Raw genomic sequence first — 15,524 nt, 5'->3', positions numbered from 1 at the left:
GCGGGAGACGTGTGCCTGCCGCCTGAATACACAAAGGATTAAGGAAGGCTGTGTGCAGACTCTAATGGCTACATTTACTCAACAGTTATGGGAGAAATGAATATTTTGACACAAAACAACACTTCTACCTTCCCATTACCAATTCAATTATCCCCATGCCAAAAAAAAAAAAAAAAAAAAAAAAAAAAGGCCTTCCCCACTAGGAAAGATGACTACATTACCCAATTACCCACAGTGATCTACCTTAACAATTAAAGAAGACCAGGTTACCCAGCATGCTCACATATCAGTGGCTTATATATGCTACCCCTGTCTGCTTTTCAAAAAATCTTGAAAAAAACAAAAGGGGGCGGGTCGGGGGAAGGGGACCGGCTGCCAGTATAGTCTCCAGAGACGAACTCTCTTCAACATATCAATGGCACTCTCAGCACCAGATCTGGTTGGAAACTAAGCGGAGTGCCTGACTGACGTCAGCTCTAAAGTTATATGATACTTGGTTCATATGCAGGCCATCATGCCTGCCACGCCACGATACCCCGCCACACCAGCATCATGAGGAAGGGCGGAGCTTATCTTCGGTCTTTCTTTCCTTGTCAGATCTAGGATCTGGTGATGAGAAAGAGAGCTGGCTTCAGAAGTAAGCATGCGTGAGCCAGTTGAGAGATCTGCAGTAGTCAACGCGAACCCAGAAATGTAGAGTATGTATCCATATTCCCGTGTGGTCCATTCATCGAGCGCTGTGCACCTTGGTTTTTGAGACTGCGTCTTTCATAGTCCTGGAGCCCTCCATGAGGACTAGGCTGCCTGGTCAGCAAGCCTTGGGCGTTGCCCCATCTCTACCTCACGAGAACTGGGATTATAAGCACACGCCACCATACCTGACTTTTTTATTGGTGTTCTCCTGTGGACCACAGAGAACAAGCATGGTTTTCACGGATGCATTTAGGATCGGAAGGGCTGGGAGAAGGAAGAGGGGTTCGAAAAGTGAATGTGTCGTGTACAAAGAGAAATGACAGATGCAACCCCCACTCTTTAGCTCTTGGCACTGTATTTTTCTTTGCTTCTCATTTTTTGGATAGATACACGTGTCACAACTGTCTCCCTTCAGAAACACTCCCACAGTTTGTGGACATTTCGCACTGGCGTCTTTACAAGAACCAGGTCTACTTCCCAGGTGCCATTCTGTTTTGTTAGAAACATTAAGTCACCATGGGAATCTGTTACCCAAGTGATCTTTTCTGGTTCCAGTCTCCTCTCAAAGCCCTGAGCGATATCATCGCTACCCACAGCCCTCTCTTCAATTTAGTAACATCAGCGTTGTTCTAAAAATTGGATTTTTTCTTGTTACCTTCTGACTTCTCCCTAGGTATGGTGGCTTAAATATAATTGGTCCTCAGGGGTTCATAGAGAGTGGCACTATTAGGAGGTGTGGCCTTGTGAGAATAGGTGTGACTTTTTTGAAGGAAGTGCATCATGAAGGGGCAGGCTTTGAGGTCTCAGATGCTCAAGCCAGGCCCAGTGTGGCACCCTCTCTTCCTGCTGTCTGCCAATCCAAATATAGAAGTCTCAGCTACCTTTCCAGCACAGTGTCTGCCTGTGTGCCACCATGCTTCCTGCCATGATGACAGTGAACTAAATCTCTGAGCTGTAAGCCAACCTAATTAAATGTCTTTTACAAGAGTTGCCATGGTCATGTTGTCTCTTCACAACAATAAAAACTCTAACTATACTGGGTTTGTTATTTTCACCCTTGTTCATCTTTGGGTACCTTTTAAAAAGTAAACTCAGAAATTCACTAAGGACACGTCAAGTTTTTCTCAAGTACCCAAGTATTGTGCTCCTCAGCAAAGCCTTGCTTTAACAGATGCCCTACTTAACCTCTTAACCAGGCACCTGCCTGACACCTTTCCCATGATGCACCCCTTCTCATCCTCTCTTCTCTAGATTTTCTGTCCCATGTTGTGTTCTGGTCTACCTGAAGGGCTAAAGCCATGGGGTTCCACATCATCCCAGAAATTCCTTCTCTTCCGGGGTAGCAGGACGGGGCTTCCCCTCACAGGTCAGGGGTTTAGATTCTGGGGATGGAACTCTGGTCTTCCTGCTTGCAGGGCAGTCACTTCGCTGACTTAACCACCTCTCCAGGTCCCACTCAAGGTACTTTGAGCAAGCAGAGATTTCATTCAGGGAATTTCAGTTAACAAGATCCACAGAAGGGCTCACAAGGCATCTGATTGGCAATGTGACCTTCCTCCCAGGCTGCCACAAGAGGTGTAAACACTAAGTCGCCTGTGTTGCTTGGCCCTGAGAATCTGGAAGTAGAGTTCAAAGAGCTGACCCTGATCCTTTGGAAGCTGGAGTGGACACTGGAATCCAGGTGTTGAGACGTGACTTTCACATGACCTTGATCCTCTGGAAGCTGGAGGTTAAGAGGCACAATGCACATGCCCAACATCACTGGTTTCCATTTTTCTTGCCAGCAAGGGAGAAAAGAATGAAGCAGAAAAAATGGCTTCCACCTCCCTCCCATCTAGTATGACTTGGTACAAGAACATCTGATTCAAGAAGACAAAAAGTAATCGATTTCATACCCAGAGCTCCTGTTGTAAGGTAGTACTGGAAATGTAGTTTTTAGCTTTTTAACCTCTACAAAAAGGAAAGAAAAAAGAAGAGATGAGTAAAACCATCAAAAGAATTTGCCGTGTGACCTCCCAAAAGTCTTTAAAAGTATTCAGCTCTCTGGTGTGAAACCTATGGAAATCTACTGGAGGAGACTCCAGGGGGTTGATCTTTGACCTGGCCCTGAGCCATAGGAACAATTCATGGAAGGAAAGCAACTTTCAGCCCTTGGTAAATTAGTGGGATCCGTGAGTCTAGTCACTTCCTAGAGTCCAAATGCAGCAAATCTCACATAAGACATGGAATGGGAACCAGGGAAAGTTAAGTATGTCCTCTGCTGGCAGGAATTGAGCATTCAAAATAGGACATCTTTCCTTGCCATGAGGTTAGGCCTAGGATCTGAAGCAGCCAGGATCTGAGATGCAAAAAGAAAATGTGCTGTGCCCTCGAGTGGGGACACTCCCTACACACAAGTATGAGAGACGTACTGTCTGAGGGATGGTATTTCAACAAAGCATAGCAATTCCAAACTGACCCATAAGAGAAACTGGTGGTAAGTATGCTGTCTTCAGCCAGGGTTTGTTGAGAAGTCAAATTTCAATCATCTGTGCAAGGAACCTGCAGTCTCCAGGTCTCTGTCTGTCTCTGTCTCTCTCCCTCCCCTCCTCTCTCTCTCTCTCTTCCTCTCCCCCTCCCTGTCTGCCACCCTCTCCCTCTCTCTCTGGCATGGCTCTCTCTCTGTCTCTGTCTCTGTCTCTCTTTCTCTCTCTCTCTCTCTCTCTCTCTCTCTCTCTCTCTGTGTCTCTCTCTGTTTGTGTCTCTCTCTGTCTCTCTCTCTCTGACATAGTTATTTTTTCTCCAGACACTTTCTATACTGGACCCTCCTGAAGTGTTTAATTTTTTTTTCCTACTTGGGAGAGAACTGAAGAGTCAAAAACCAATGCTGGGAAGGGGTTTGAACTGGTATGATGGTCTCAAAATTAAAAGCGCTCGCCATTATGACTGAGGACTGAGTTTGATTCCCAGGCCCCACATCTGGCGGCTCGTTCTAATTCTAGCTCCAGGGCATCTGGCGACCTCTTCTGGACTCTGGAGCACCTGCAATCACACGTGCACACTAGTGAAAACCAAAGATAATTTATCTTTTTTATCCGGGGACCATGGAAGTAGCTAGTCAGCGTACACAAAGCCCTGGGTTCTGTTCCCTTTCGCCGAGTAAATTCTGCACGGTAAGATAAGCCTACATGCAGTTCTAAGGCTCGACCAGAAGTCCAACCTCATTCTCCGATGCATAGCAAGTTCATGGCCACCATGAGCTACATAAATCTACAGCTCGAAAATAAATAAATGGAAAACTTTTAAAAGCCAATGAAAGTGAATGATATCATCAAACCCAGCGGGCAAGTTTACGATTGCGAGTGGCAAACAAACTCAAGAATAAGAACTTAGAAAAAAGAACAACTCAAAGTGGGGGACTCTGCCGCCATTAAAGACCACAAGGGAAATGCCCCTGGGTTCACCCAATTCTTTGAAAGGCTCAGAATCCCTGTGAGCACCTAAATCTGGAGACAGTGGAGGACTGGAGTGGGGGTGGAGGATCCTTAGCCATTGCTAAGGTGGGAGAGAAGCCCAATGAACAGTTGAACTGGCCAGGAGCCTGTGAACTTGCTCAGCCTGATGGTGCAAAGCATCTCGGGCTTGTTCACCTACCTGCCAAATATTAAATTGTCTGCCAGGCTGGAGTAGACCACCCCTGAGCGAAGCCTGGCGATTATCCAGGTTGGCTGCTCTCTTTCTGTGGGCTTCTCTCAGAGGCTTGCTCAAGTCCCAGGGAGCTATAAACTAGTTAACAACTCAGCTCTAATTAATAAACTTCTTAATGAAGATATAAATGCCCGCATTGTATCCTTTACGAGGTACTCTGGGCTCTTTTTCCCTTAAAGAGCTTAACTGATGTCTCTGCCTGTCTCCTCCTTCAGTTTCACTTTTCACGGTCCTGTCTGGCCTCTGAGTAGCAGCTGGTGTATCCGCCTTGGCTCTTTAAATCTGACTAGTTCAATGCTCGAACTCCCGCAACCCTGCTATCTGCTCCTCCTCTTTTGGGGTGTTTTGTGTGCTAGCGCCAGACCGTGAAGAGCAGGAAGACCCACTGAGCTTTTCGGTGGAAAGGGCAGAGGCTGAGTAACTATCTACATACATGGAAACAAGAGAAACGCCACGGTATTTGGGAAAGGCAAGTGCGGGCACCAACTTAAAGAGAAAATAGAAGAAAGGCGGCTGACAAGCATTGTTGAGCCTCGCTATCCTCTCCTAGAGAACGTTCTAGCTGGAGCCAGTCAACTAATGACACAGGGCGCAGGGAAGGTTACACATGAATGCCTGAATCTTCCATTTGACAAAACTGAATGATGTCTCTTCAAACTGTGCCATCTGTTCAGCCATTTCTCTCATATCGTACATATAATTCAAACCTCTCTAAATACAAAGAGAATAGTACGACCTGTACATAGCCATCTCCCAGCCTTGCAAAGAATCAGCGTGAGGCCAAGCATATTTATTCATTGAGCTATCCAATTTTCCCACCAGTTTGGATTAAGTGTGTGTGTGTGTGTGTGTGTGTGTGTGTGTGTGTGTGTGCGCGCGCGCGTATGCGCGTGTGTGCGATGTGCTTGCACAATGTTAGGGAGTTTTAACTCCGTTTAAAGTCAGAGCATCACGTGTCTCAGGCTTACCTGGAACTTTTGAGAACAACTTTGATATTCTGACTCTCCCGCCCTTACTAACCAAGTGCCGGTATCGTCAAGACTTTGCCAGAATGCTTCCCCGTTGTTGGGTAATGGGGACTTCAAATGCTTACACCTTCATTAAGGTTATTCAGAGCCACGTCAGATGAGTGACATGTATTCGGATAATAAGTTCATTAGTGACCTAGGGAAAGGATCATGTTGTCATAGCATGTAGCTTCTGTACCTGCTATAGAGCTGACCTTGCACTCCACTGTGAGTCTTCTAGAAATCCCTCAACTCTAGCAGCTGGAATCGGTTATCTACATTTTCATACTCAAGCAAACAAGCTCCGGAAGTCTAAACGACCGCTTCACAGTCAATGGGTCTGTGTTGACTCCAGACTGTATGCTTGCTCTCCCGGACAACAAAATGTTTAACCTTAGGCTCCAGTCTTGAGCCAGAGCAAAGGGGATGTGTGTGCGTCTATTACCAGAGCATGTTCCATGAGCCTTCGAAGGGGCTGAACAGAAAACGGTGCAAATGTTGCTACAGTAAACCCAGTAAGCGCATCAAAGACCTCCCTGCCAGTCACTATCAGGGTTCTCTCTCTGTATAAGGGATACAGCCACACACGAGGGGAGAGTCTAATAAAGACCACACAGGCACAGAATCTGACCCCTACCTGTGCAGTCTGAGCCAATGGGTCACCAGCGAAGCTGCACAGAGCCCAGGCCAGGGGCTCCATGCCCTGAATAAAAGCCTCCTGAATGGTGAATGTGTCTCCCGTGAGCCAGTTTCTCTGCTGGCTAGTAGCTCTTATTGGGCCCTGGTGCAGTTCCTATTTCACAAATCAGAGCTTAAACCTTCACAAGAGGATATCGATTTGTGCTGTCAAAGCAGCAAGATTCCAGAGCTGGGGAGCTGAGGGAGCCTGACGCTTTTAATCAATATTTTCTTACTCATTAAGGCAGATGCCTGATGCCTACTTCTGCTTGTGAGCCAGACTCGGGGAGTAAGAACCAATGTTCTGAGTCCATATAGTCTTTATTGGGCAATGAAACCCAAATATTGCATCTCTCTCTCTCTCTCTCTCTCTCTCTCTCTCTCTCTCTCTCTCTCTCTCTCTCTCTTTCTCTCTCTCTCCCTCTCTCTCTCTTTCTCTCTCTCTCCTCCCTCCTTTCTTCCCTCTCCCACTCCCTCTCCCTCTCCCTCTCCTTCTCCCTCTCTCTCTCTCTCTCTCTCTCTCTCTCTCTCTCTCTCTCTCTCTCCTGGCCCCCATTTTCCATGCTGGATCTTTAAATCAAAGCCCAGCAGATACCTGTGTCCTTTCACCTTTGCCTAGAGCAAATCTAAAGATAACCTCTACCTCAGAGCCAAAGCCACCCAGTCCCAGAGTTCTACGGTTAGGGGGATGGATCTGTCATCCCCTTAGATAATTTTTTTAAGGCATCCTATCATACTTGAGTAGATAAACCCCCTTCAGATTTAAAGGTATGAGGTAGAGAACAACAAGGATGACTTATAGCCAGCGCACAGGGTTACAGTTCAAATGCTGCCCCTGATCGCCATCCGCAAGGCAGCGCTGCTCAGGCAAAGAGCGTGGTTGCAGCTCAGTCCACTGACGTGAGAGAGACTGAGAGTAGCTAATTGTACTCTAGACTCATTTTCCTCTTCTGTGAAATAGAGAAAAACCACTGCTGTCTCAGGAGGTCTGTGTGGAAATTGAATTAGAAAGCATAAACAAAGTCTTGAAATCGCAGTCAAAATCTCATAAACGCTGGCATCACACACAGGTTCTTCAATGCTAGTTTTCCCCTTCAAATCATATCTCTCTCTCTCTCTCTCTCTCTCTCTCTCTCTCTCTCTCTCTCTCTCTCTCTAACACACACACACACACACACTCTCTTCTTCCTCTTTTTCTCCTCCCTCCTCTTCTTCCTCTCCCTCTTCCTCCTCCTCCTCTTCTTCCTGTTTCTCCATTTTCTGTCCATTTCCACTAATGTACCTTAGGTTCATTTTACCACATCTTTTCACTGGGCCCCAAACTATAAACTATCAGCATCAGAAAGCTTTCAGAGGAATGATGTGACATCTGGTCCCCGACTCTCCTACTCACCTCTTTGTAACAGCAAACCCACTAGAGGATTCAACATTCCTGATTCCAGAGTCTTTAATTCAGGCCTCCCTGTTCAGAGTGTAAGTTCTTTTATATGTACTTTTAAAGTATTTTTTTATTATTATTATCATTATTATTATTATTATTATTATTATTATTATTAGTGTGTGTGTGTGTGTGTGTGTGTGTGTGTGTGTGTGTGTGTGTGTCAGAGAACAGCTTTCAGGAATCAGTTCTCTCCTTCCACCATTGGCCCTGGGAGTCAAAGTCAGATGAGCAGACTTGCGTCACAAGCACTTTTATACACTGAGCCGAGTGGTCGGCCCCAGAATTGACATTCTTCAAAATGACAGGTCTCCCTGAGAGCTATAGTCAATTTGCCACAGAGTGACCCCAAAGTATACAACTCAGAGAAACTACTGGAAACAAAACTCATTAAAGCACTTCCCCTGCTCTTCTGGGCTACGACGTGTAGACATTTCAGTTCGGCTGTCTGCAATTTGAAGTATATTTTCTTTTCAACTTTGATCTATAAAGTATCTTTTTTTTTTCTCCTGTCTAATACAGTCACTGGGGCGCTAGAGCCAGCTCTTGAAGCCTCGAGAGAAGTAATTCTCTTTCTGATCCTGCATTTTTCACTCATAAACCAGGTGTTAGCATGGTGGAAATATTTATACCACAGACACCGACAACAACTACAAGCCGAAGCAAATTTTTTGTTTTCTGAAGAACCAGGATCCAGCTAGTAAATATTCATTAGCACCTTCTTGGATAAATTCACTACAAGCATATATGCAGTCTTATGTCCTGTAACAATGAGCTATCTTCTGAGCTCTAGGACACTAGATAACTTCATTATTCTTCAACATTAAAGAACGTGCTTTTCTGAGTCTAGATGATGTGGCCTATTTCGTCCCTAAACTATAATATCGGGAGGGACCACCATTGTCTATGCAGTCCATTACCAACATAGCATGAGCGTGTATCATATGAATATAGAAAAGAGATGGGGAGAAAAGGAGGGAAGAAGAAAGAAAGAGAGAGAGAGAGGTTAATTGTATAGGGCTCTATCACGCATTACTAGATAGCGCTGTTCTGTTTAAAGAACTCCAAACTGATTTTATATGATGATTTCACACAGTGGCATAGAAGAAGCTCTGCCCTGAACATGTGCTGTGAGGAACTTGGTCCTCCATAGATATGTCGTCTGCTCATGATGGTGAGGGTCATATTAACAGCCCAGCCTGAAAACTTGCTCTAAGTTGGCTCTGAAGACGGTGAGACCGCCGACCGAACCACTGATATGTTTTGTCTGTCTTGTCCTGCTGACTTGGATGGAGGGTATGAGACTGTGGGGAATGTAATCTTTCCACACCTCTGGATTGCTCTTGGCCTTGGTGAGCATTCTCCAAATGCAGCGTTTTGCTAAGGAGCCAAGAGCGCGCTTCAGTGGGCTCTGAAACCAGCGTGGATTGATTCCTGGCTTCCTACTCGGGCAGCAAGTTATTTAACTCTTGTTTGCTTGGCAGTAAATAGGAAGACTGACAGTAACCTTGACACAGTGATCAGAAAAACAATGGCTGACTCCTAAGTGCTAAGTGAAACCTTAGGAAAAGCAAAGACAAAGGCTTTATCAGAAGGTCTAATACTTAAGCACCAGGCTTTAGCTGACAGCAGGGGAGGATGCTAGACAATGCCTTTAAGAGAAGGGGTTAGGATGTGCCACTAGAAGCTTCCACTAGCCCCAGAGCTCACTTCTGTCTCCCAGTGGGTTTACAAGTCAGGCATCATGTAGACATCAGCAGTAGGGGTATACAGCGGAGACTCTTGTTAGAATCTAACACAAGACTCCACAGCCAGACCAGGCACTAGGGTGGTGTTCCTATTCTAATACTACCCTATCTGTGGTAACATTAGGCAGCTATCACATCAGGCTCCTTGACCTGTGAGCCTCACTTGAGAACCACAGGGGTAAAAAGGTTCTGCCTCTATGGGAGTTGCTCCCTAAGGTTCTAACTTTGCACGCTCTGTGAACACAGCCAGACTGCACTTCTTCTCCTGAAATGGGATCATGTGCCCTATCTTGGCCAGTTAAATATGTATAGAAGTGACTGGTGTCTTCTCTGGCCCTCAAGCTCAATGGTAGGAAGAATGCACACGGAATCCAAGAACACATCAAAACGATCATCTATCATGATCAAGTAGGCTTCATCCCAGGGATGCAGGGATGGTTTAATAAATGAAAATCCATCAACATAATCCATTATATAAACAAACTCAAAGATAAAAACCACATGGTCATTTCAGTAGATGCTGAGAAAGCATTTGACAAAATCCAACACCCCTTCATGATAAAAGTCCTGGAAAGATCAGGAATTCAAGGCCCATACCTAAACATAGTAAAAGCAAGATACAGCAAACCAGTAGCTATCATTAAACTAAATGGAGAGAAACTTGAAGCAATCCCACTAAAATCAGGGACTAGATAAGGCTGCCCATTCTCTCCCTACTTATTCAATATAGTACTCGAAGTCCTACCCAGAGCAATCAGACAGTGAAAGGAGGTCAAAGGGATACAAATTGGAAAGGAAGAAGTCAAAATATCACTATTTGCAGATGATATGATAGTGTACTTAAGCAACCCCAAAAGTTCCACCAGAGAACTACTTAACCTGATAAACAACTTCAGCAAAGTGTCAGGGTATAAAATTGACTCATACAAATCAGTAGCCTTCCTCTACTCAAAGGATAAACAGGCTTAGAAAGAAATTAAGGAAATGACACCCTTCACAATAGTCCCAAATAACATAAAATATCTTGGTGTGACTTTAGCCAAGCAAGTAAAAGATCTGTAAGACAAGAACTTCAAACCTCTGAAGAAAGAAAATGAAGAAGATCTCAGAAGATGGAAAGATCTCCCATGCTCATGGATTGGCCGGATTAATATAGTAAAAAATGACCATTTTACCAAAAGTGATCTACAGATTCATTGCAATCCCCATCAAAATTCCAATCCAATTCTTCATAGAGTTAGACAGAACAATTTGCAAATTCATTTGGAATAACAAAAAACCCAGGATAGTGAAAACTATACTCAACAATAAAAGAACTTTTGGGGAAATCACCATCCCTGACTTCAAGCTGTATTACAGAGCAATAGTCATAAAAACTGTATGGTATTGGTACAGAGACAGGCAGGTAGATCAGTGGAACAGAATTGAAAACCCAGAAATGAACCCACACACCTATGTTCACTTGATTTTTGACAAAGGAGCTAAAACCATCCAATGGAAGAAAGATAGCAGTTTCAACAAATGGTGCTGGCTCAACTGGAGGTCAGCATGTAGAAGAATGCAAATCGATCCATTCTTACCACCATGTACAAAGCTTAAGTCCAAATTGATCAAGGACCTCCACATCAAACCAGATCCACTCAAACTAATAGAAGAAAAAGTGGGGAAGAGTCTGGAACACATGGGCACTGGAGAAAATTTCCTGAACAAAACACCAGTGGCTTATGCTCTAAGATCAAGAATCGACAAATGGGACCTCATAAAACTGCAAAGCTTTTGTAAAACAAAAGACACTGTCATTAGGACAAAACGGCAACCAACAGATTGGGAAAAGATCTTTACCAATCCTACATCTGATAGAGGGCTAATATCCAAAATATACAAAGAACTCAAGAAGTTAGACTCCAGAGAACCTAATCACCCTATTAAAAATGGGGTACAGAGCTAAACAAAACATTCTCAGCTGAGGATTATCAAATGGCCAAAAAGCACCTAAAGAAATGTTCAATATCCTTAGTCATCAGGGAAATGCAAATCAAAACAACCCTGAGATTCCACCTCACACCAGTCAGAATGGCTAAGGAAAAAAAAACTCAGGTGACAGCAGATGCTAGCGAGGATGTGGAGAAAGAGGAAGACTCCTCCATTGTTGGTGGGATTGCAAACTGGTACAACCACTCTGGAAATCAGGGACTGGATATAGATCTCTCCTGAGAGACACATCCAGTGAATGTCCATACAGAGGTCAATGCTAGCAGCAAACCTCCAAACTGAGAATAAGACCCCCTTGGTGGGGATTAGAGGAAGGACTGAAAGAGTTGAAGGAGCTTGCAACCCCATAAAAACAACAATGCCAACCAACCAGAGCTTCCAGGGACTAAACCACTACCGAAAGACTATACATGGACTGACCCAGGGCTCCAACTGCATATGTAGCAGAGAATAGCCTTGTTGGGGCACCAGTGGAAGGGAAAGCCCTTGGTTGGACCAAGGTTGGACCCCCCAGTGCAGGGGAATATGGGGGAGGGCAATAAGGGGGATGTATAGGGAGAATACTTGTATGTGGGAGGATTAGGGGAAGGAATGGGGGCTTATGGACAGAAAACCAGGAAGGGGAATAACCCTTGAAATGTAAGTAAAGAAATATATAATAAAAAATTTTTTAAAAATTTTAAAAAACATAATAAATAATACAGGGAGAAAAATAAGAAAGAAGGATGCACAGAATGTGTAAGGCCCTGGGTTTAATCCCTGGCTTCCCCCAGAGAGAGCCAACACATGATTTGCGAGCTTCTTTCTGTCTCCTATGGTAACAAGGGATATGCTACATGCTGAGGACCACAGACCTTCAGTTACCCACGTTTTTATCCCTACTACAACTCTAGTACTAGGGTATGCAGTGGCTTCTTTAATCGTGCTCCTGTCAGGTTTAAATCCTCTCTCTCTCTCTTTCTCTCTCAGCAGAACTAACATGAATAGAAAAATTTTTTTGAAGAGAGAAAATTAGTAGTAGTAAACAAAAATCTAAACTTAAAAATAGAGAATACGACTTTACTGTTTATACATAAAATTGCCCCCTGGGCCATCACCGACAGCTAGCCTTCAACGGCAGCTCACCTAGCGCCAGTCACAGACAATTGAGCATCATTGCTAGTCTCTGGCCACCACACAGAAACTTCTCCTGTCTTCAGGGCCACACTCTAGCCCTGACACATCTCCTGACAGATATCTCTGCTTGTTAATAGTGATTTTCCCTTTCAGACTTGAATTGTCTGGTTCAGGAACACTGCTGGGCAGCTCGTTCTCAGCTCAGCAGGGAGATCCATTCTTAATCCCCATTGATGGAGTGTGCCTTTCCAAGCTCAAATTATTAGTGTTGTTTCTGTCACTCACTCTGTCATTGGCTCCAAGCACGCAGCACCCGGGACACACACCTATACACCATACCCAGTGACAGTGAGGAAGTGAACCAGTTGAGCCCTGATGGGCTACACCGCTAAGTCAATGCATGAATCCACAAATGCCATGTTCTGATAGGCATGTGTCCTTTGTTCATGGTGTGGTACAGGGTCTCCATTCCTCTAGACTCTTTTACGTCTCATATCGTATACACATACATGACTTTATGCATTTGTAGCTAGGATGCACAAATGAGAGAAAACACACTATTCCTCTTTCTGTGACTAATTGCTCATCTGATAAGTTGTAGAAACTCTAGTTGTGTGCACTTTCCTGTAGATAACATAATTCCATTCTTCTCTGTGGCTGAATAAAACCCCTTCATCTAGCTAGACCACATGTTATCCATTTTTTCTGCTGGTAGATATCAGGTTGGTTCTGTAACATTGCTGTCATGAACAGCTGCAAATAAACTTTGATGTAATGCAAAATGTGAAATATGATGCATCTCTCATAGTGACTATGTATGCATATGTACAACATATGTGTGTGTGTGTCTGTGTCTGTGTGTGCAGATCAACTACTAACCTGAGTGTAGAGAGATCACCCTGTGTATTGTATAGATGCCTTACCTGTCAATTAAAAAGCCTATGGCCTATGGCTCAGGCAAGAAACAGAGGTGGGACACGGAGAGGAGAAAGAATTCTGGGAGAGAAGGAGGTGGGGAGAGGAGCCTGAAAAGAGCTGAGAAGATGGGCACAGGATATCTGAGCTCAGGTACCCAGCCACAGGGTGAAATGTAGGGTGAAGCAAACAGGTATCCGTAGCTATGATCTAGTCAAAATAGAGCCCCGCTATAGGGCTGAGGTATTTGCAAGTACAATTTGAATCTGAGTCTGGCATTTGGGAGCGTGGGGCTCGGAGATGAAAACGGGACTTAACTTCAACCCATGAGCCTTGAGCAGATAACCACACTTTAAACTCTTAGCTTCAGCACGTTGATACTGGGAATTTTAAGGCAAGCTTCACAAGCATTTACTTCCCTGAGTGAAGAAGGGAAATAATAGTAGGGTAACACTTACTACACAAGAATGATGTGTACTGGATTGCAACTCCACGGCAGACAGCTTGCCTTCCACGTATGAGGCTCTGGACTTGATAACAAGTACCACAAAACTGAGAGAATATGAGAACCAATAAATATGCAGAGCAGCTAATACACCCAGAATATAGGAAGTACCCAATACATTTCAGTTGAGAGCAGAGGTGCTGGTGGCCATGATGACATCAGTGGAAAAGGCACAGTATTGCTATCATGCATAAAGTGAGGAGCTTTTTCCCACTACCCCCTGTGTCTACTGCATCATCTATAATTTCCAGCTTCCCCTCCCCACCCCACCCCCTCGCAAGGAATGCCCCACAGAGTGATTTTTCATTTCTTTGGAAACTTAAAACACTCCGGTAATTATCACCTACCTGCGTTGTTACCCAGATCATGAGCCAGACACTACCTATTCCCAAGTGATCCAGAATGATTCAGATTTGCTGATCCGATAATGATGCCATCCCGGCCCCGTCAAAGAATCAACGGCTTCCCTCACGCCTTGCCAGGCTGCATCAACCGCTCGCATGAACCTCATCCAGATTCAGTGCTGCATGAGGGAGCCTGTAAGTGCCCTCCCGAGAATTCACGCACTTAACAATGCACTGAGCAATTAAATTTGGGTGAACTATGTTAGAAACCGCAAAAGGAACAAAGAGAAGAGTTGTTGTAAAAGCAAACATAAGTGGGTTCAGCTGAGTCTGGGGAGGAAGGCGTATGTCTACTCCTTACGGGATTCTGTTTGGAGAGAATTCAAATGTTTTTGTTGAACAGCAAGCAGGAAACTTTCATGACTTAATACACAGGCAAGCTCATACTTAAAGCAAAGTCAACCCCTGGGGCAAGCAGCTGCAGCCCTACCTTATAGATCTTAGCTCTCATAAATCTAACCTGGCCTGGTAGCCAGGTATGGGTGGTGGTCCTGAAAAAGAAGCTCTAGTATGAAGAGACTGACTCTACTGGTTTGTCAGTCTTCTCTTGTGGAATTCTCATACCACCACCATCACAATGGTGATGATGATGATGGTGATGACAGTGATGATGATGGTGGTGATGGTGATGATGATGATGGTGATATAGTGATGATGATGAATTCTTCCAACGGGACAGTGGACTGAACTTCCTCTTTGATGAGTGGTTTAACCGATAGCCAAGAATAAAAGCCATAAAAGATAGACTCCCTGCTATCTTTAAGTGCCTGGGTCGGATTTCCACACTAAGCATGAGTGCTTTTTTGTTTGTTTGTTTGTTTGTTTAACTTTTTATCGATTCTTTGTGAATTTCAGACCATGTACCTCAATCTGCTCCTCTCCCCTTCCAGTCATATCTACCCTCCACCCTTGCAACCTGCCAAAGGAAGGAAACTAAATAAAATAAACAATACAAAATATCTCATCTTGGAGGCTGTGGAAGAGTTTTTGGCTACACCGATTTGTGCTCCCAGCAAATTGCACACGTGCACCCACACAGGAGATATTTTGGATCCCTGAACAGAAAATACACACACACACACACACACACACACACACACACACACACACACACACACACACGGGGCAAGTATCCGTTAATTTTAAAATGCTTTGACTACTTCAAAGGCTTGGTACTCCTAAACCTCCTCCTGCTACCCCAGGCCCAGTCAGGGAGGTGGCCAGTGGCCACTCAGCCAAAACTCACATGGCGAATTGGCTTTACCTTCTGCCACTACTGTGCTCCCCTCTTCTTCCCCCAGTCCTCATGATTCTCCCTGCCTCCTACCCGAGAAACTCTAA

At 44.6% G+C, this 15,524-nt stretch overlaps 1 long non-coding RNA gene across 1 annotated transcript; it reads right to left on the bottom strand.

The window, feature by feature from the left end:
- Positions 1-2,158: 2,158 nt before the first annotated feature.
- LOC134483800 (uncharacterized) lies at positions 2,159-15,510 on the bottom strand. The gene is made up of 2 exons (XR_010060833.1): positions 14,614-15,510; positions 2,159-2,643 (listed from the first exon to the last, which is right to left on the bottom strand). It is a non-coding gene; the product is annotated as an uncharacterized LOC134483800 (long non-coding RNA).
- Positions 15,511-15,524: the final 14 nt, after the last annotated feature.

This window comes from Rattus norvegicus, chromosome 20 (genome assembly GCF_036323735.1).
Source record: "Rattus norvegicus strain BN/NHsdMcwi chromosome 20, GRCr8, whole genome shotgun sequence".
Lineage (NCBI taxonomy): Eukaryota > Metazoa > Chordata > Mammalia > Rodentia > Muridae > Rattus > Rattus norvegicus.
The sequence above is the reverse complement of the archived record's forward strand: the minus strand, read 5'-3'. Positions and strand labels throughout refer to the sequence as shown.